Below are 23,204 nucleotides of genomic sequence, written 5' to 3' on the forward strand. Positions count from 1 at the left end.
AGAGGTAGTGAGTAAAAGTGTGTGTGAAAGAGAGAAAGAGAGATATAGAGTGTGTGTGTGAGAGAGGGAGAGAGAGAGTAAGAGAGAGAGGGAGAAAGAGCTAAAGAAAGAGTAAGGGTGAGCGAAAGTTAGGAAAAAGTGAGATAGATTTGTTAGGGAAAATAGAAGAGGGATAGTCTGGAAGAGAATGATGAGAAAAAAACAAAGAGAAATGATGAGAAACGAGGAAAAAACGCAAACATTGCTATAAAGTAATAAACCTACTTATGTACACCCACGTGTGTGTCTATCAAGCGTGTGTATATGTGTGTGCGTGTGTGTGTTATGTGTGTGTGTGTGTGTGCATACATACCGACCCGCAAACAATTCTTTAGTGGCGCGCCATACAGTTATTATCTGCACCTGAGATATATATCGCGTCAGCTCTTGCAACGCATGTATACGCACATCCTATAACCTGTCTGAATGCGCGAACTGACGTGCCAATCGCTATATTTTCATTTGCTCTCATCGCATAAAGTATTCTGGACGTAAAATTCGAGGACTTATATTTCGTTTTATTTTCTCTTTACATAATTATGGAAGTTATTCGTATTCTCTATAAATATTTAAAGGTTTGTAACTTTATTATTCTCGATAGTGTGTTTTACATTGTTTCTATATGTTTTATTTTTTATTTTCATTTTTGAAATATCTTTTCAAATTTTCTTTTCTTTAATTTCTTCTCATTTTCATTAGGTATTTTGAAAACTATAGACTATAACAAATAAGCCACGCATAATAAGCACATTCAATAATAATAACAAAAAAATAATGCCTAAACTAGTGTGATACTTCCCCACCACATAGAATTCTAACGTTTCTGGTTTTTGTTTCAGTATTTACATTAAGGTAGAAGAAAGTACTTAGTGAGTAAATAAGCCACGCAAACGAAATTACATTAAGATATAAAGTTATGTTGCGTCTGACAGCTAGCAAATTTATGTGTGACGGGAATAATAATGATCCTTTTTACTAAAGGCACAAGGGCAGTAATTTTGTGGAGAGGGCTAGTCGATTACATCGACCTCAGTACTCAAGTGGTACTTATTTTATATGCCCCGAAATATGAAAGGCATAGTCGATCTCAGCGTAATTTGAACTCAGAACATGAAGACGGATGAAATAGGGTTAGGCATTTCGCCCGGCGCAATTACGATTCTTTCAGCTTGCCGCGTTAAAGTAAATAATGATAATAATAAAAGTAATAATGATGATAATAATAATAATAATAATAATAATAATAATAATAATAATAATAATAATAATAATAATAGTTTCAAATTTCGCCACCGAGCAGCAATTTTGTGGGGGTGGGGGGGATGAGTCGATTACATCGACCCCAGTGTTCAACTGGTAATTACTTTATCGATTCCGAAAGGATGAGAGTCAAAGTCGACATCGGTGGACTTTGAACTCAGAACCTAGCGACGGGCGAAATTCCGCAAAGTATTTCGCCCGGTGTGCTAACGATTCAGCCGGCTCGCCCCATGATAATAATTACTTCAAATTTTTGCCGCAAGGGCAGCTTAGAGGAGAGGATTAAGTCGATTTTATTGACCCCAATGCGTACCTGGTAGTTATTTAATCGACCTCGAAATGATGAAAATTAAAGTCTGTCTCCGCGGAATTTGAACTCAGAACGTAACGCCAGGCAAAATACTGCTAAGCATTTCGCCCGGCGTGCTAATGATTCTGCCAGCTAACTGCCTTCGCCAATTTAATAATAATGATGATGATGATGATGATGACGACGATAATGACGACGACGATGATAGTGATGATTATAATAATAATAATAATAATAATAATATAATAATAATAATCCATTGTACAAAGGAACAAGACCTGAAATTTTATGAGAGGGATACATTCGAATAGATCGACCCCAGTACGCAACTGGTACTTAATTTATCTATCCCGAGAGGATGAAAAGCATATTCGACCTCGGCTGAACTTGAACTCAGAACGGACGAAATGCCTCTAAGTATTTTGTCCAATATGCTAACAATTTTGCCAGCTCGTCGCCCCAATAATACTAAAAATAATGATAATAAAAAACAAAAATAATAATAATAATAATAATAATAATAATAATAATAATAATAATAATAATAATGATAATAATAATAATAATAATAATAATAATAATAATGATAATGATAACGATGATGATGATGATGATGATGATGATGATGATGATGATTATAATAATGATAATGATTATGATGATAACTATGTCTTTATTAATCACTAAGGGTGGGGACTGTACAGACGAATACAATATCGGGGTTACATAATATACGTAAGAAAAATAAACAGTAACAATGAAAAATTTATAAGAATGAATAAATCGCCAAAAGAGGGAAACTTTCTAAGGCTGCTCGTGGAGACCTCACAAAAACCACGGTCGCCCTGACCACTAGGGCTAGTGCCCCGTTTACATTGTCCATCTTCAACTTACAATCTCATGCTTAGAGTAGACACCTTCACTCGGACCGTCCTTGCGACATTCTCCCTCCTTTTACAAAACTGCTGGGAGGCAGAATTTCCTTCACCCTCATTTTCATTTCCAAGAAAGCGCAATTTTACAACACGTTGGTTAGGTTAAAGAAACTTTTTAAACATAGTAAATTAAATTATTTTTGAAACAGACAAATGAATTATGACGAACTTCGGTCGAATATCTTCTATTCTTCTCTATTCTAAAATAATTTATAAATACATGACAGTGTGACTGCTCTTATGAGATTTGTGCATCGGTTCTTTCCTACACACTTTCTTCGGAAAGTTGTTTTATTTTACATCAAATGTGGAAACATATCTATTATATACATGACTTATATTAAAAGTTACGTGAAATTGTATATTCAGGTACATTTGCATTTCATTTTCAACTGAACCTTCACTCGATTTATATGATTTCGTACTATATAACGTACCCGAAGAACACGCCAAATAATTGTTTTTAAGTAAATTAAGCATGCAATCTGATTTTATATCTTTCAAAAAACTTTGTGCTTATTTGGGTTCTGGTGAAGTACCAATGAACGGTGATGCATTTAAAAGCTTCTTTCCTACATTTCTTCTTCTATTCCTCCTTCTTCTTCTTCTTCTTCTTCTTCTCTTCTTCTTCTTCTTGTCCTTCTTTTCTTTCTTATTCTTCTTCTTCTTCTCTTCTTCTTTTTCTTCTCTCCTCTTCTTCTTTTTCTTCTTCTTCTTCTTCTTCTTCTTCTTGTGCGCCTTCTTCTTCTTTTCTTCTTCTCCTTACTCTTTTCCTCTTCTTCTTCTTCGTCTTCTATTACTTACTACTACCACCACCACACTACCACTACTACTACTACCCTACTACTACCACTACCACCACTATCACCACTACTACTACTACGACTACTACTACCACCACCACCACTACTACTACTAGACTACTACTACCACTACCACTACTCCTAATACTCTACTACATTACTACTACTACTCTACTACTACTACTCATACTATATAATAATATAATGATAATATAATAATAATAATGATAATATTAATAATAATAATAATAATAATAATAATAATAATAATAATAATCATAATAATAATAATAATAATAATAGCATACTATTTAGTAGTAGTGATTGTAATCTTTTACTTTTACTGCAATTAATACCACCACCAAGAGCAACAACAATACTAATTCTTCTTCTTCTTCTTCTTCTTCTTCTTCTTCTGCTTCTGCTTCTTCTTCGAGCCACTATTTTCTTTTTCTGATGGAGCAACTTATCGTCGAGGTATAAATGGAAAGATAGACTGAAAGAGAGATACAGATTGCGATGAGGTTGAGGGAGAAAGAAAGAGAGAAGGATACAGATTGTCTATGTGCGTTATTCTCAAGTGTTTGTATTTGTAAGCCTCCGTCTTTGTGTGCGCGTGTCGTGTTGGTTGAAATGTAGGGTCTTGCAGATAAACAGTAATGACTAACAGTTTACTCCAACAGGTGTTACACCATACCTGTTGTAAATGTTGCACGGCTGAGAGAAAAAAAGTGTTTACTACTCGATGCTAGCCCACCACATGTTGCCATATGTCAACAGTCGATAAGATGCATTCCATAGTTGAAAGATACTTTAATTTATCTCATGCGGAAGTATCAAAAGTAAATTTGATAATAGGATTTGTATTCACAACGTTAATAGCACGAACAACTACTAGTGCGTTTTGCGATTCTTATTTCTAAAGATCTTGTCACTCATCGAACTACCGTTATTCCTATAGACACGCAAACATACACGCTCATGCACTCGCATATATACAGGCTCACATTCACATCCCTAAAAAATAAATATACATACACACACAGATAGACACACATACAGATATTGATTACTCACACATCTAGTATCTTCCCTTCCTTTCCTCTGCTATATTCTTCTTTACGCACATCCTTTTATTGTTTGATTTCTCGCATAAATGTATTTATGTTTGACGTGTGTAATATATTTCGTTTGTGATTCGGACTCTCAATCCTCACTTATGAAAATATTTTATTCACTTCGGTTTAATTGTATTAATTTAATTTGTTCATAAATGCTCATAAGTATACACGAATAATATCATCTAACTTTCTAAATTCTTTCTATCTTACTTGCATGCTTATGAAAACCCATTACTAGTACATGCGAGTCAGATGTGTATATAAATATATCCATAAATATAGAAGTATACAAGAGTTGACGCAAGTTTACAAGTGAATTAAATATTGTTTGTAACAACAATTTATATGAATTTCATAGAAATAAGCTGCAAATCATCAGTCCTCTAACCCCAGTGGATGCTACCTTATGAGTAGAAACTAGTATAAACGAAGATCCACATTGTATAATTTTTCCTCATATCCCTGCTATCATCTTATTAAAGAGTAATTTGAATTTCTAACATTTCCGTCACTTAATTTATCGCAAGAGGCATATAACCAGCGGTGCTTGATTGTCACAAAATTAGGGGCTTTGAATTTTTTCTGGTGAAGCAATATGAATATAAGTAGTATCTTGATACGTTGGACTTCAACTGAAAGAGATAACTGTTTGCATGGTGATAGGGAACGTGAATAAAAACACTGGATATAGGATGTGTACTAACATACCAACTCACATATTTTATTTTCATAAATATTTATACAATTATGTATAAAAGTATAAAAGTATTGAATATATACCAAATGCAGAAACACATATATAGCTTTCCTTAATACATAGGAAATAGATCCGTGAATGCAGTGAATACAAAACAACAAATAAAAAGTAATATCTGAACTGAAATACACACCAAATATACGCATATATGCTTATATTCATAAGTATATAAGGCTTTGTATGCATAAATATAAGTATATATACTCTTTTACTCTTTTACTTGTTTCAGTCATTTGACTGCGGCCATGCTGGAGCACCGACTTTAATCGAGCAAATCGACCCCGGGACTTATTCTTTGTAAGTCCAGTACTTATTCTATCGGTTTCTTTTGCCGAACCGCTAGGTGACAGGGACGTAAACACACCAGCATCGGTTGTCAAGCAATGCTAGGGGTACAAACACAGACACACAAACATATACACACACACTTATATATATATATATCTCTCTATATAAACGGCAGTTTGTCTGTGTGCGTGTCTGTGTGTCTGTCAGGTTGTACCCTCACCCTGACCACGGCTTTCAACCGATTCTGATGAAACTTGACACACGCATAGCCCAATGTCATAATTCAAAACTAACGCAGCGAAAATTTTGAAAAGTTCCCCCAGTTCTGAAAAAGATCGATAAATTCGACATGGGGTCGAGATTCAGAACACAAACCACAGATGGTCTAGGGGAGGCAACTCGACCTTTTTAACTATCAAAAAAATTTACCATAATTTTTTTTTCCATTTTTTGCTATTTTTTGGCTATAACTCTCTAAAAATGCTTTATAGTTATTCCCTTACAACCCGAGCAACGCCGGGCGATACTGCTATATATATAATATATAGTATATATATATATTATACATATATACGACAGGCTTCTTTCAGTTTCCGTCTACTAAATCTACTCACAAGGCATTGGTCGGCCCGGTGCTATACCAGAAGACACTTGTCCAAGATGCCACGCAGTGGGACTGAACCCGGAACCATGTGATTGGTTAGCAAGCTACTTACCACACAGCCACTCCTGTGCCTATATATGTGTATGTATATGTGGGGATACCTTGTATATACATATAAATAGATATATGTACGTATATATATATATACATATATATACATGTGTGTGTCTGTGTGGGTGTGTGCTTGTGTGTGCACGTGTGTTTATGTATGCACATATGCATATACAAAATGATATATATGTATGTGCATATATATATATATGTATATATATATATTATATATATACATATATTGTATATATATTATATATATATGCATATATATTAATATATATATATATTATATATATATATGCATATATATATATATACATATATATATATACATATATATACATACACATATGTGTCTATATATAAATAAATATATATATGGTGTATATATAAATGTATATATATATATATATATATATATATTATATATATATATACATCAGTGTGTGTCTGCGTATGTGTATTTGTGTGCGCGTGTGCCTTCGCATGTGCGTCTGTGGCACTATACTTCAAAGGAAACTTTTGGTAGTGACTTCAATACTTAATTCGCATGACTTAGGGGGCAGAAAAAGTCTAAACGTAGAGATTTTAAATTTGCAGTCAACCATTAATTTGCAAGATAAAAGTGTATACATTATACAAAAGTTTATTCAAGTAGCGTTGAACAACTATTTGTTTATAAATGATTCTGATTATAAATATTGTATGTATCAATATATATCATATATATTTTATATATCTACTTCCGAATGTTTGTACATACATGTAATCATTTACACACACAGAAGCTATGCACACACTATGCACACAAGCACAACATCTTATATATATATATATATATATATATAATTATATATATATAGGTATATATGTATGCATGTATGTATGTATGTATAGTATGTATGTATGTATGTATGTATGTATGTTTGTATATATGTATGTATATAAATGCATATACGATGAAAAGTCTCGAACCTCAATAAAACATTTCTGATGAAGATAGAAGATTTCAAGGCTCAAAACTTTTCATACACCCTTCATACATATGCAAGTGTATTTAGATGTGTATGTAAATGTATTTTAAAAATCTCCAAATACACATACATATATATACACCCACACATATATGTGCGTGTATCCGTGTATACAAGAAACATTGGTAGACTTGAGAGAAGTTATAAGATACTTTCAAACTAGTTATCTAAGTATGTAACTGCCTATATATATAATATATGTATCTTTCTGCCTATATATATGTGTGTGTGTGTGTTTGAATGTATATGTATCTATATATATATACATATATATACACACACACATATATATATATACACACATATATAATATAATATATAATATATAATACACATACATATACACACACACACACACACACAATATATAGATATATACTATATATATATATATATATATATATATATATATATATATATATGGCTGTGTGGTAAGTAGCTTGCTAACCAACCACATGGTCCGGGTTCAGTCCCCACTGCGTGGCATCTTGGGCAAGTTTCTTCTGCTATAGCCCCGGGCCGACCAATGCCTTGTGAGTGGATTTGGTAGACGGAAACTGAAAGAAGCCTGTCGTATATATATATATATATATATATGTATGTGTGTGTGTTTGTGTGCTGGTGTGTTTACATCCCCCGTCACTTAGCGGTTCGCAAAAAGAGACCGATAGAATAAGTACTGGGCTTACAAAGAATAAGTCCCGGGGTCGATTTGCTCGACTAAAGGCGGTGGCTCCAGCATGGCCGCAGTCAAATGACTGAAACAAGAAAGAAAAAAGAAAAAAGAAAGAATATATATTATATTATATATATATATACACACGTTCACACACACACACAGACACATACAGATACAGATGTATATATATATATATATATATATATATAATATATATATATATATATATATATATATATATATATATATAAAGTGAGACCTAAAAATTATACAGTAAACCTGCGTATACATGTATAATAGTAGATATGTATGTGTATATAGATATATATACATATATATGCATATCTTTATAAATTTATACACACAAACATTCACACTCACAATTCAAAACACGCACACACACAGACACACACATACACACATATCTTATCTTTTGTTTCAGTCATTATATTAAGGCCATGCCTGCCCACGGCCTTCACAGATCGACCCCACTATACTATCTTTTTTAAAGCCAACTGCTAAGTTACGTGGGTGTCAATACATCAAGAGCAGTTTCTCAAGTGGGGAGAAACATAGTTACAAAATAAACACACACTCACAGACAGGCACACGTATATATATATATATATATATATATATATATATATATATATATATATATATATATATATTATACATCTATGCAAAATATATATATCATCAAGACTCCAAGTATGAAGGATCATTCAAATTACACATAAATTATCGTTTACATATTACTAATCAATTTGTCTCCTAACCATATACAGCCCATCAATAGGGAAATGTAAATAATGATGATGATGATGATGATGATGACGACAACGATAATAATGATAATAATAATAATAACAACAACAACAACAAAAACAATAATAATAATCATAATAATAATAATAATAATAATAATAATCATAATAATAATAATAATAATAATAATAATCATTTCTAGTATAGGCACAAGGATTTGCATTGGTGAAGGGGACTAGTCGATCACATCGACGCCATTGTTTATATGATAATTAATTCATCGAATCCGAGAGAATGAAAGGCAAAGTCGACTCCTGCGTAAGTTGAACTCAGAACTTAAAGACAGACGAAATGTCCGCCAAGCATTTTTGCCGGCGTGCTATCGATTCTGCCAGCTCACCGATTTTGGTCTCAAATTTTGGCACAAGATCCACAACTTTGGAAGGAGATAAGTCGATTATGTTGATCCCGGTGCTCAACGGGTACTTATTTTATCGACCCCGAAAGGAAGAAAGGCAAAGTCGACGTCAGCGAAATTTGAACTCAGAACGTAAAGAAGAGCGAAATTACGGCTACGAATTTGCTTGGTGCGCTAACGATTCTCCCAACTCGCTGCCTTAATAACAATAATAATAATAATAATAATAATAATAATAATAATAATATAATAATAATAATAATGATAATAATAATAATAATAATAATAATTATAATAATAATAATAATAATGGTTTCAATTTTTTCCCCAAGGGTAACATTTTCTGTGTGGACATGAGTCGATCACATCGAGCCCAGTGTTTCAACAGTATTCACTGAAAAGCAAAGTCGACCTCCGCGGACTTTGAACTCAGAATCTGAAGACAGGCGAAATACCACTGAGCTTTTTGTTCAGCGTTCTAAAGAGTCTGCAAACTCGCCGCCTGAAGGAGAAGAGGAAGAAGAAGAAGAGGAAGAAGAAGAAGAAGAAAAGAAGAGAAGAAGAAGAAGAAGAAGAAGAAGAAGAAGTAGTAGTAGTAGTAGTAGGACGGAGGAGGAGGAGGAGGAGGAGAGAAGAAGAAGAAGAAGGTGAAAGAGGAGAAAAAGAAGAAGAAGAAGGAGGAGAAGGAGAACAAGATCAAGAACAAGAAGAACAAGTACAAAAGCAAAAACAAGAACAAGAACAAGAACATGATGGCCGGACATTATAGATACGGAAACGTGACGTTGCGCACTGATCGACCCACCATACCCGTTTTATTCCAGGATGGTAAAGAAAGAGTATCAAAACAAAAAAAATACAAGCCCATAAAATTTAAAAAAGGGAGACTTTGGAGCATAAGAACAGTAACGGTCGTGCCTATAATAACTGGCGAATTGGGAACAGTAAACAAAGATATAGAGAAATGTCTGAAGGATTATAGAATAGAATGCTATGTAGTTTGTTTCTAGGCGGAGTAAGGATTATCAATAGGGTTCTAAGCACTTGGAGGACAGCTGAAATCTAGTGGGTACTTGTGGTTACAGGTTGTAACCCGCTACTACATAAATCGTACCAGGAATAACACTGAACCTTAGCAAAACTAAACTAATAATAATATAATAATAATAATATAATAATATAATAATATAATAATAATAATGATGATGATATAATAGTAATAATAATATAATAATAATAATAATAATAATAATAATAATAAGAAGAAGAAGAAGAATAGAACAAGAATAAGAAGAAGAAGAGAGAAGAAGAAGAAGAAGAAGAAGAAGAAGAAGAAGAACAACAACAACAACAACAACAGCAATATCATCAACAATAATTATTATTATTATAAAATATCACTATACTCTGGGATTTTCCAGTTAACACCGACATAACGATCCAGACTAATCGACCAGACATAGTCATTATGGAGCGAGAAGAAAATACTTGTAGACTAATAGATGTAAGTGTTCCCACTGTTGAAAAAGTATTTGTAAAGGAATTTGATAAAGTAGATATAAGGATCTGGAAAATGGAATACAAGAAATGTGGTATCCTAAAGCGAGAACTGTTCCTGTTATTGTCGCTACCCTAGGTATGATATTAAAGAGATGTCAAAAACATGTATGTAATATCTCAGGAGAACCATGTTTCAGAGAAATCCAAAAGATTCTGCTGACTAGCACTGCCCACAACCTTAGAAAAACCCTATAAATTTAAATGTCTGTGTTGTATTACATCAAGATATTTCGCTACCGATGTTGCCACTTATCCGCCCCCAAGCTTTCAATGGTATTGTAATATTTTTTTTCTTCACTTGCCCTAGGATGCTGATTGTTCTCGGAAAGTGATTGTAACATTCACGCAGATCCTCTACATCGTTTTGCCTTGGTATAAAAGATGGATTCTAGCAAAGATTGTGCTCAATACACAGATTTGTCACTTGTTTGACCATAACCAGTTGAGAATGCCCCTTAATAGCTGACAATGTGTGCATCTCTGAACATGAGCAGAAATATTGGGTGGGGGGAGCATCATGGCCTGGTGTTGAAAGTAAATATTTGGAGTTTGGACAATTCAACCCAGGAAACATGGGTGTTTCATTTAACTATCTTACACAACCCTTATTCAGGGACCTTTTGAGTGGGATGGGCTAGTCGACCCCCCCCCTACAGGATCAAGCGCTGTTTATCTTGCTATGAGATCACCATGTTGCACACAAATGTTTGTGATGAATGTGCCTGGTGTACCCTTATCAAATGGGTACTCGTGAGAGGTATACTGGGCATGTACTGTTTTCTCACTCAAAGGTAAAACTACTACTACTACTACTACTAATAATAATAATAATAATAATAATAGTAATAATAATAATGATAATAATAATAATAGTAATAATATAATAATAATAATAATAATAGTAATAATAAAATAATAATAATAATAACGTAACAACCACAACAACCACAAAACACACAAAACACAACACAACAACACAACATCAAAAAATAATAATAGTTTGTCCTGATGCAATACCAGAAAGTGTCTGTCATGGCTTCTGAACTTAACAGATTGAAAGCGTTAGCATGTACATTGTTTTGTTTTGGTATAAAAGATGGACTACAGGAAATATTCTACTCATTCCCATAGATTTTCTTTTCAGTTGTTTGACCATAACCAGTTGAGGATGTCCCTTAGTGGCTGACGATATGTGCTTTTCTGATCACGAGCAGACGTAATGGGGAGTATCACAGCCATGTGCTGAGAGGAATTCTTTGGGGTTTCAATAATTCACCTCTGAAAACATGCGTGTTTTGTTCAACATTTTTAAACAATCCTTATTCAGGGGTGATGATATTTTTTAATAAAGGCAAAATTCGTGAAATTTTGTTTGAAGTGGGTACTCAGTGAAATGTATCCCAGTTATCAAGTGGTAGATATTTCATCGATTCTGAAAGGATGAAAGGCAGAAGCGACCTTGGTGATAGTTTCATTCAGAGCACAAATAGGAAGAAATGACACCAAATATTTTGTCCGTGTGCTAAAAGTTCTGGCAGCTTAACCAATTAACATTGTTTCCTACAATTGGCAGAAGGCATGCACATTTTGTTGTGAAGTGGATACTCGATGTCATTTACCTCAGTTCTGAATTCATTCCTTTTTATCGTTCTTATAGAGGAAATGAAACTTTAACTTAGGCTGAATTTGAACTGAAAATGTGGAGGCAGGCGCAGTGTCTGTTCGGTGTGTTATCGGTTTATATTAATAATAATATAAGTATATATATATATATACATATATGTGTGTGTGTGTGTGTATGTATGTGTGTGTGCGTGCGTGCGTGTGTGTATGTGTGAGTGTGTATATATATATATATAATATATATAGAGAGAGAGAGAGAGAGAGGGAGTTGGAGAAAGAGAGAGATGAACTAGAGTTTGTTACATGAAAATACGTGTGTGTGTGTGTGTGCGTGTGTAGTGCGAATATATGCTTACGGCATATAATTAGTATGTAGATCACATATATTTATTGTGTTTATATTGCCAAAAATGTGTTTATATTGCGAACTATAAAACTGTGGGAGACTACTTATTTAGATGAGCGTTCGAGCTACGGGTCCCGTTTCTTTCAATGGCTACAGAGTACATCGAAATTATCATTGATCGTAAGAACATAGCAGAATACCGGGCCAGGCTTAGAGAAACCGTCCAATCCAGATTTAGTGAAACCCTTGAAAGGAAGCAATTTAAGCTCCAAAATAACATTATGTTACTCCATTACTCTCGACCGGTATGTAAGAGAAGGTATTAGATATAAACTACAAAAGATGAAAATTTAAACAAAACAATACAAGAATTTGCATGCAGCAACTATCCCTGTTTAATCTTCACGGCCGAATGGTAAAGAGGAGAATCTTAAAATTTCGAAACCGCAATCAATGAAAACGAGTTGTATGAGAAGCAACTTTTTCTTATATTCAAGTAATTGCATACACGCATATATAAAAGTGCATATATATGAATGCACGCGTATAAAGGTATATAAAGAAACATACAGACACATGAAAACACATTATATATATATATTATATATATATATATATATATATATATATATATTATATATATATATATATATAATATTTAGCAATATGTGCGCGCGGGTAATATATATTTTGAGAAGTAAGCATTTCACAATGATTTCAATGTTTCGTTACAATTGCATTCATAGTTTGAGGAATGAGGAAGTGAACGCACAGATAATTCGAAGACACTGTTAGTCCTTTCATTGCAAATCAAATAAATATAATTATTTATATCAATATCCTGAATGGTGTCTCAACTACAATTTGAATGACTTCATATGTAACTCTGAAAAATAGAATATTAATTTACACAGAGTATGTGTATCATTTTGTCATTAAATCGATACGTGTGTGTTTGTGTGTGTGTGTGTAGGTGTTCCAGTAATAACGCCTATACATCGAAATGCATAATGAGATATATATATATAGAAGCATATATATTTATGTGTCTCATTATGTATACACACACACGCGCGCATATATATATATGTATATATATATATATATATATATATATATATATATATATATATAATATAAGACTATTATATATATATATATACACATATATATATATATATCAATCATATATACATATATAATATATAAATTTGTAGATGTATACATATGTATATAAATTGCATATATGTAGATGCATATATGTATATATATGTATATATATATATGCGTGTGTGTGTGTGTGTGAGTGTGTGTATGTGCCTGTGTGTGTGTCGCCATGATAGATCGTTAGCCACTACATACATTTTTTCCTCTCCTGGTTTCTCTCTTTGTTTTTTCTGTGTCCCTTTTTGTAGAAGAGCGTAGGCTCGAAACGTAAAAGACTTTTTCTATTCCTGAACATTATACTAATACATCTGTTTGTTTTGTAAACCACCTGTCTTCGTATTTTGTTTTTTGTTTTCGTAAACTCTCCCTATATATATATATACATATATATATATATATTATATATATATATATATATATATATATATATATATATATATATATATATATATATATATATATATATATATGTATCTGCGTGGGTGTCTATATAATCTTTTACTCATTTACTTGTTTCAGTCATTTGACTGTGCCCATGTTGGAGCACCGCCTTTAGTCGAGCAAATCGACCCCAGGACTTATTCTTTTATAAGCCTTGTACTTATTCTATGGGTCTCTTTTGCCGAACTGCTAAGTGAAGGAGACATAAACACAACAGCATCGGTTGTCAAGCAATGCTAGGGGGACAAACACAGACATACAAACATACACACACATATATATATATATATATATGCATATATACGACGGGCTTCTTTCAGTTTCGGTCTGCCAAATCCAGGCTTTGGTTGGCTCGAGGCTATAGTAGAAGACACTTGCCCACGAATATATATATATACTTATATGTCTACATATATATAAGCATCTATTTAGACACACGTTTGTGTTAATATGTGTGTGTGTGTGTGTGTGTGTGTGTTGTGTTGTGTGTGAATTTATGTACATAGGAGGAGCGTGACATACATTAGTTAACAAATCTGTGTCTTCCATATAGTTGTCTTTCTCTGCCTCTATACTTACATGTGTAGATGTATACACATATACATGTATTAATATATACATACATATATGTGCGTGTATGTGTGTATGTGTATGTTTGTGTGTGTGTATGTATGTATATATACACGCTTGTCATCTAGTCATTTTCCCCACTTATTACTCGATTCATCTAACTGAAGAAATGTACACACACGTGGAACCTTAAATGAGAGAAATATGTAAGCCTAATGAACTATTTTCATTTTTTCACTTTTCTTTTTCCTTCTCCTTTTCCCCCTGTCTTTATTCATCCGATAAACTCTAAATCATTCTGACGGTATTTGTTAAATGGAACGAGACAAATGCAAATTTACCAAAAAGATAACAAACTGAAACAGCTGTAAATTTTTTTTAAACTGTGACCTTTTATTACCAATGATCAACTTCTAATTGGTAATTGTTGCTCTATTTCTTTTCTTATCTGAATATATTAAACCACGGTTTACCATTCAAATTACCAACTATTGTTAACCTTATAGCAAGGCCTATACATAGGGAAGTAATACACCAGCAATGTTTACGGATACAGTTATCCCTTAAAGGTTGCATAACCTCTAACTCATTATTTTTCTATATACGCTTATACCTCTATACATTTATACATGTATACATACATACATGTGTACATATATACATTTATACTTCTATGCATATACATATATAAGCCTATATATGTAAATATATATGTGTATATATATTATATATATATATATATATATATATATAATATATATATATATATATATATATATATATATATATATATATATATATACATATGTATATGTACATATGTTTATGTATATATAAATATATACACATATACACGCATACACTTATACAAATGCAACGCACTTCCACTCCTGATCCATGAACATACGTATATATATACACAAACATAAGTGTATGCATATATGTATGTATGTTTGTATATATGCATGCATATATGTATGTATGCATGTATGTGTGCGTATGTATGTATGTATGTAGGTAGGTAGGCATGTAGGTATGTAGGTAGGTATGTGTGTATGTATGTATGTATGTAGGTAGGTAGGTAGATAGGTAGGTAGGTAGAAAGGTATGTAGATAGGTAGGTAGGTAGATAGGTAGGTAGATAGGTAGGTAGGTAGGTAGGTAGGTAGGTAGGTAGGTATGTAGATAGGTAGGTAGGTAGATAGGTAGGTAGATAGGTAGGTAGGTAGGTAGGTAGGTAGGTAGGTAGGTAGGTAGGTAGGTAAGTAGGTAGGTAGGTAAGTAGGTAGGTAGGTAGGTAGTTATGTAGGTAGGTAGGTAGGTAGGTAGGTAGGTAGGTAGGTAGGTAGGTTGGTAGGTTGGTTGGTTGGAAGCTTTCTAAGTATGTATTTATGAATTCCATGAATTGATTTGAAAATTTGATTTGTACCCCGAAATATAAGTTCTACTTATTTCCAAATAGGATTCCTCTTCGTTCAAATTTTTATAGCTCTTTACCTGAGGCAAGTTATCAAGAATGAAAAGTTCTTTGTCAATTTTCGAAACAGCATAGCCCAACAGAAACCACATGTTAAAATAGGAAAATAATATTTCGAGTGATATTGGTATTCTATTTCAATGACCTAAAAGCTACTAAACAAGACACTGATTTACTATCCCATTATATGCATGGAGCTAAGTATCTGGTGCATCTGAACTCTCCCCTTTCATTGTTGACTAAAGGAGAAACGTTAATTTCCAAATAATTTCAAAACGGTATTGCTTCGAAAAATGCCTTAAAAATTTAGAGAGCTTGATAAGGTCGTCATCTGAATGAAATTTCAACATCGAGTATAGTCAGCTGAAAACCAGAAACGAAATGGAATTCGTGAGAATAAACCAGTTATTTATACAGGTGTCGCTAATAATGTTAAATGAAGATTGTACAAAAGGTTTCCTAGATAGGTCTCGTAAAATATCATGATATTTCTTCAGACAGTAAAGAAATATATAACAGCGATTAAGCATACAATTCCGAAGATCTGGTGTATGAAACAGAATCCAGCAGTAATTATATGCATTTCTTTTATAAGACATTAAGCAGAATTTAAGATTTGTATGCTGAGCTGTGCATATTACCTTTTGAATTTTGCTCAAAGAACAGATATGCATATGTGTGTGTGTGTGTGTGTGTGTGTGTGTGTGTACATATACATGTACAACGTAATTAGAACGATTAATTATATATACAATATATGCAAATGGATATATAGATTACATAGATATGTATATATATATATATATATATATATGTGTGTGTGTGTTTGTGTATATATATATATACATATATATATATATATCACATTGTTTTCTATTTGTATCACTATCTTAGAAAGCCATATACATTCCTCCATATATATATATATATATATATATATATATATATATATATATATATATAATATATATATATATATGTGTGTGTGTTTGTGTATATATATATATATACATATATATATATATATCACATTGTTTTCTATTTGTATCACTATCTTTAGAAAGCCATATACATTCCTCCATATATATATATATATATATATATATTATATATATATATATTATAATATATATATATAACATATATATATGACATGGAGTGCCATAGTGTGTACATATAGAAATATATATATACATATGTTACTTATATAATACGTACGTATACATGTATATGTGTGCATGTATGCGTGTGTGTTGTTATATCGGTGAATAGTCAAATGTTTTGCCGATTAATCACACGCACTTTAAACTAGTTCTTCTCTACAGCTTTATTATTATTCTTACTTTAGTGTCTATAAATGAAATCTTTCGTCGCCCATTCTGCGACGTCTTCTTTGGCTCTACACCTGGGGTGGAGAATCGCTGAAGATGTCACAGGTGTATGACAAAGCTTTCAGACAAAGGACACTAAAGTGAGAATGATAATAAAGCTGAAGTAAAGAACAATTATTTAGTGCGTCTGATTAACTGGCAAAGATTATGACCATCCCCAAACATAACAATATATGTTTCATCACACAAGTTCACATCAGGAATCTCGCAAAAAAATACGGGAATGTATATGTGGATGATTGCCTTCATACATGTATTTATCAGTAGTTTGTACAGATACTCTAACTGCTTGCACACTAAATATCATATAAAATTATCCCAATATTTTGTTAAATATCTTGCATCATTTTAGCACCGAAGCTCTTATATACAACCCATACGCATGTCCTCAGCCACTCACACATTTACGCACAACCATGATTTGATGCATGTGTATATGTGTGTAGATGTGTGTATATATATATTTGTAAATACCATGTGTGTATATGTATGTGTATATATACTATATACCAACTTATGTCCAGTTGATATATATAAAGATATATATAATTTAAAATAATAAGGGTGAGAAACTAAATTTTAGTTTGATTAATATCAATTTAAAACCAGTGGTCTAGCATATTAAAATCTGAAGATTTATATTTGCAAAGACGATTATACTGATGAGTTACGGACAATTACGTAAGTAATTACGTAATTGGTAATAACGAAATTGTTTTGTGATTAATCTATATTTTGTTTCTTCTCATTTGTCTTGCTCGCTTACGTTCTGGCGTTTACTGAATTTTCTTGGGAAAATTCCGTTCTTAGTAGTAAGACTATAGATGATCTACTACTAGCATAATGGATGTCCACGTAGTGGTCCAATCGCTTACATATATATATATATACATTCTGCTACGTGCACACAGACGCACACACACACACACACACATGTATATATATATAAAAAGAAGAACGAAAATGCTACTTATTTAAATTAGGTGCATTCAATTCCTTTATATGATACATTTAAAAATGTTTTTGTTTTACATGCTTCGGTTGTTGAAAAACCTTATCAAAAATATGAGCTAAAATGGAATATGTAGAGAAAAATGTTATAAATAAACTTATTTAGATAAACGTTCATAGAGCACTTTTCTTTTTCCTGCAAGAGCACGTCGTAATTTCCTTTAATTTTCATGACATTACTGTGATGGTAAATTACTTATACATACATGTGTGTGTGTGTGCGTCTATATGTCTATATATATATATATATATATCTATATATATATATATATATATATATATATATATATATATATATATATATCTTTATACATATATATATTTACTTATTTTCCGGCCCATTCAATTGGTATATTTGGGAAGTGTGAAATTTGTAGCTGCCTTAAGTGAGTTGGTTTAATGTTTGTCGTAAGTGTAGTGGAACTGAAGTTACATCAGTTACAAAATTCATATCGACATATAAAATACAAGCAGCCGGCCAGGCACAGAAACTCTTACTCATTAACTGACACACTAAAATATATTATTTAACGTAAATATGTATTTCAGAAAAGTAGGATTTCTGTTGAGTTAGCGCTACTATCATGGGTCTCTATTACAACAGGTTGGCTTCAAATCTGAAAGACACACACAATAACATAATTACTTCCATAAATATTCACGTAAACACAGTTGTCAACATATAAATATACAATTCAAACTATGAAAATTTTGGAAGTAAGACGAAAATACGCTATGCAAGAAAAAAGTGGTATTGATGCTTCCTTCATATCTGTTCTACTCTGAATACGATTTATACATATGAACGTCCATACTTTTCATACATAATACTTACACACTAGACACACTCGGATATATAACTGATCCATTAACAGTAATTGTTTACAAAGTTTTCCTCACGTAATTCAGATGCAGATGTAACGAAGAGGCCATGATTTCGACAAGCTTAGGACACTAGATTTTGCTAAGAATTTGTCATTAACATCGTTCATGTATGAATCAATGAAATTTTCCTACTCATACATCATAAAAGTCAATAAAGTTTGACATATATATATAAATCGTTGTCATTTATTTACAACCTTGACTACCATTCATTTATCAATCTAATTACAGGAGAGATCTTCAACAATTAATGAATTTATATTGCTTTAACCTCAATAAAATACGAAAACAATTTTCGCAAAATTTGTTAGATTTTTTAATCTTTGGATCTAATTAAACAAGTTAATTTCAAATATAAAATTAACTGTTCTTTCTATATGCGGCTATGTCAAATATACTGAACGCATATATCTATGTATTTATTACTTACTTTATTGCATTTCAAACGCTGTCATTTTTGAAGAGACGTGTATACTAATAACAATATATTTTTGATAACATACATACCTGCAGTTACCTCATATATTCCTATTTAAACGTGCATATATATAGATACATACATACGTATACATACATATATATATATATATATATATGTGTGTGTGTGCGTGTGTAGATATAAATATGTTTGTATGTATGTGTGTATGTATGTGTATGTATGTATGTATGCATTTACATACATTCTTGCATATATTAGTTCGTCTGTCCTTGTCGACGATTACCAATAATATCACAAGCGAGAACACGGAGCACTGTGTATCCGGAAACCGTTGAGACCAATGCGTACTCGAAAGGCTCTGGACTTACGCAGATCACGTATTCCTTGTGCCTCTGCAATCTATATTGGGGGGGGGGTAAAACCTCGCTAGGCGCAGGTTCGCCAGACAGAGTGGTCGTGCAGTTGCGCTTCCCAGGTATCGAGAATGATCTCGAACCTCTTCAGTGAGAATTTGATTGTATAATTGAATCCTTTTTGCTGTCCACTTACTGTGTATTTCCCTTCTATTAATTTGCTGTAAAACAGCCTCTTAGGGAGTTGTGTGTGACGCATTCGAGAAGATGTCTGCGCACTCTCTTTAGCAGTGGATAAACGTTTGGCAGACCAGCCCCGTGTCTGGGACCTTCTCTTGTTTTGCGAAATCCTGCCCAAGATATTCATGTGGAAGCGGTTTAGCTTTTGGTGTGCTGTGGCTCTACTCTGCAACATTAACTTACGTACCCACTCGGATGTTGAGTTTCCAATGGCAATGAGTGTGTCGACTTCAGGGTCGACGTTCACAGATCAGGAGAGTGTGCTACAGAGGTAGCTGGTTTGCTATAAGTCTTCTGTAGGGTACGTTGGTAGATGACCACTGCCTTCAATGTACTGATTGTGCGACCACATTTTTCCGAGCACTGGAAAATCAGTTACTGCTCTACTGCATCATGGATTTTTGTGACGGTACTGAGCGCCAAGTGGTCTCCAAACAGAGAGCCATCTACCACATTGGTCTTGACATGTATCCTCTTAGGACATGGAAGATTAACATCTGCTAGAAAGTCAGTGAGGCTGCAGAGAGGGATATGAAATATTCTTCAGGATTTGTGCCGCTCGTCCATTTTAGGATGTGTTGACATAAGAACAGGGACCTATACTCAACGTTTGGAGACCTAACCAAGGCGTCATTTCCGAGGGGTTTGGGATTATCATAAGGAAACTCGGCTGCCCAGACAAATTCATCAGTATGCTTCAACTGTTCCACGTCGGCTTACTCGCTTGAATCCTGGGCAATGAGGATTATTTCGACGCATTTCCAGTCAGTAACAGAGTGAAACTGCGTGTGAATTCGTACCTATGCTGTTCAACATGATGTTCTCAGCCACATTGTCGGTTGCTTTCTGTAGTGACGACGAAACCGGCATCAAGATCAGATTGAGGATTCGTGGCAGACTCTTCAACTTACGCAATTACATACATACATACATACATACATACATACATACATACATATACTGATTGCAAGTTCAGGTTTACACCTGTAATAATGGAGATTGTGTGATATGTAGCAAACTGCCGATCTTGAGAAATCACTGGTCTTAAGAATTACCTTTCTCAAAACCAGAAAGGAGAAAACCAATTTGAAGTTTACAGACTAAAGCAGTCAATGGTACTATAAAATTTGCAAAACTTTCCAGTTTAGCATTTATGTATACGGTTGACATGCAACTATATGAATGAGAATGCATACATAAAACAAAACTTACGAGTCTGCACATGCGCAGAGTCCAAAGTTGCACATACACATATATGTACATGCACAAATACCCTGTTGATGTTATTTAAATTTCATTGAAGAAAGCTTGGATCTGGGTTACAAACTTGGTCTTTCTCTAATAGCAAAGCAATATGAAATATAGCTGAATAATAGCATACATGAGCTAGGAATATATTGAAATACAAGTATTTATAAGTGCACTACCAGACGGACATATATATATATTATATATATATATATATATATATATATATATATATATATACATTTTTGTATAATCATGTGTGTTGACATGACTGTATGGTTTATCTTCGCGTGAAGATGTACATTCCCATAATAGCAAAGTTTATATCTACTTTTTGTTTGTTTCCCCTTTATATCTTTGCATTCGCTTTTAACTTTAAGTTAAGACATTCTGTCAACAGTTTGGTTCAGTACGATCCTCTGATATATTACCTGGATAATATATCTGATCTAAGTAATATTTTTATGACAGCACTTATTACTGTCTTATTTTTTTGTTTGTTTAGTTTATACAACTTCCTCGGAATTTACTCTTTCGTTATCCACTATATTATGTAAACAAATTCTCTACTCAGTTATAGATTGAACGGCTTTGATTTGAAGAATAACTGTTGATTGTGAATCACTGTGCGGCTTCTATCGCATCATTCATTTACCTGTCACGACACACTTTCAACTATGATGTCATATGTTTTCCTGTGTCGCACCCGCACTTTTTCAAACCTTTCTCAACATAGACATACGGAGAGAGATAAAAACAAAATGAAGCGGAACAATACGACTCCAATGCATACACGCACGCACACACACAAACACACACGTACACACATATGCTCACACAAATTTGCACGTACACACACACACACTCGCACGGGCACATACATACACACACACACACACATATATGGATGTGTATACATAGATCCTCAATGGTTGTAATACTTCTAAGCTCATTCTTATAACAACTCTCTTAATCATAACGTAAGAGTCAAGGAAAAAAATATAAAATTGCGCGAAATAAATCATGTCCCGTATATATATTTATGACTTACATCATCTTAAGCACTTTATCCCTAAACAGTTTTACTCCTTCTGTTTTATCCCCTCTCAATCCCTTCTGTCGAAGAGCGTAGGCTGAAAACGTCAAATACTGTTAAACCAATACCAGTACACCTGCTTTTTGCTCCTTCAATAGTCTTCAGCTTTTATTTTTTTGTTGTTGACTTAAATATATATATATATATATATAATATATATATATATATAATATATATATATATATATATATATTATATATATATATTATATATATATATGTATATGG

The 23,204-nt window shown here is 32.9% G+C and overlaps 1 protein-coding gene across 4 annotated transcripts in view; it reads left to right on the plus strand.

Moving 5' to 3' along the window:
• The first annotated feature begins 329 nt into the window (after positions 1–329).
• Positions 330–23,204, plus strand: part of LOC115212036 (sex peptide receptor-like) — a 767,681-nt gene continuing 744,806 nt past the window's right edge. For 3 of the 4 annotated variants that reach the window (XM_036503438.1, XM_029780837.2, XM_036503440.1), the window contains exon 1: positions 330–614. The gene's annotated coding sequence lies outside the window, so the exon portion shown is untranslated. Of the gene's footprint in view, positions 615–11,462; positions 11,482–23,204 lie in introns of those variants that run through there. The other variant, XM_036503439.1, reaches the window with a different exon arrangement.

The sequence above is a fragment of the Octopus sinensis genome, linkage group LG5 (genome assembly GCF_006345805.1).
Source record: "Octopus sinensis linkage group LG5, ASM634580v1, whole genome shotgun sequence".
NCBI lineage: Eukaryota > Metazoa > Mollusca > Cephalopoda > Octopoda > Octopodidae > Octopus > Octopus sinensis.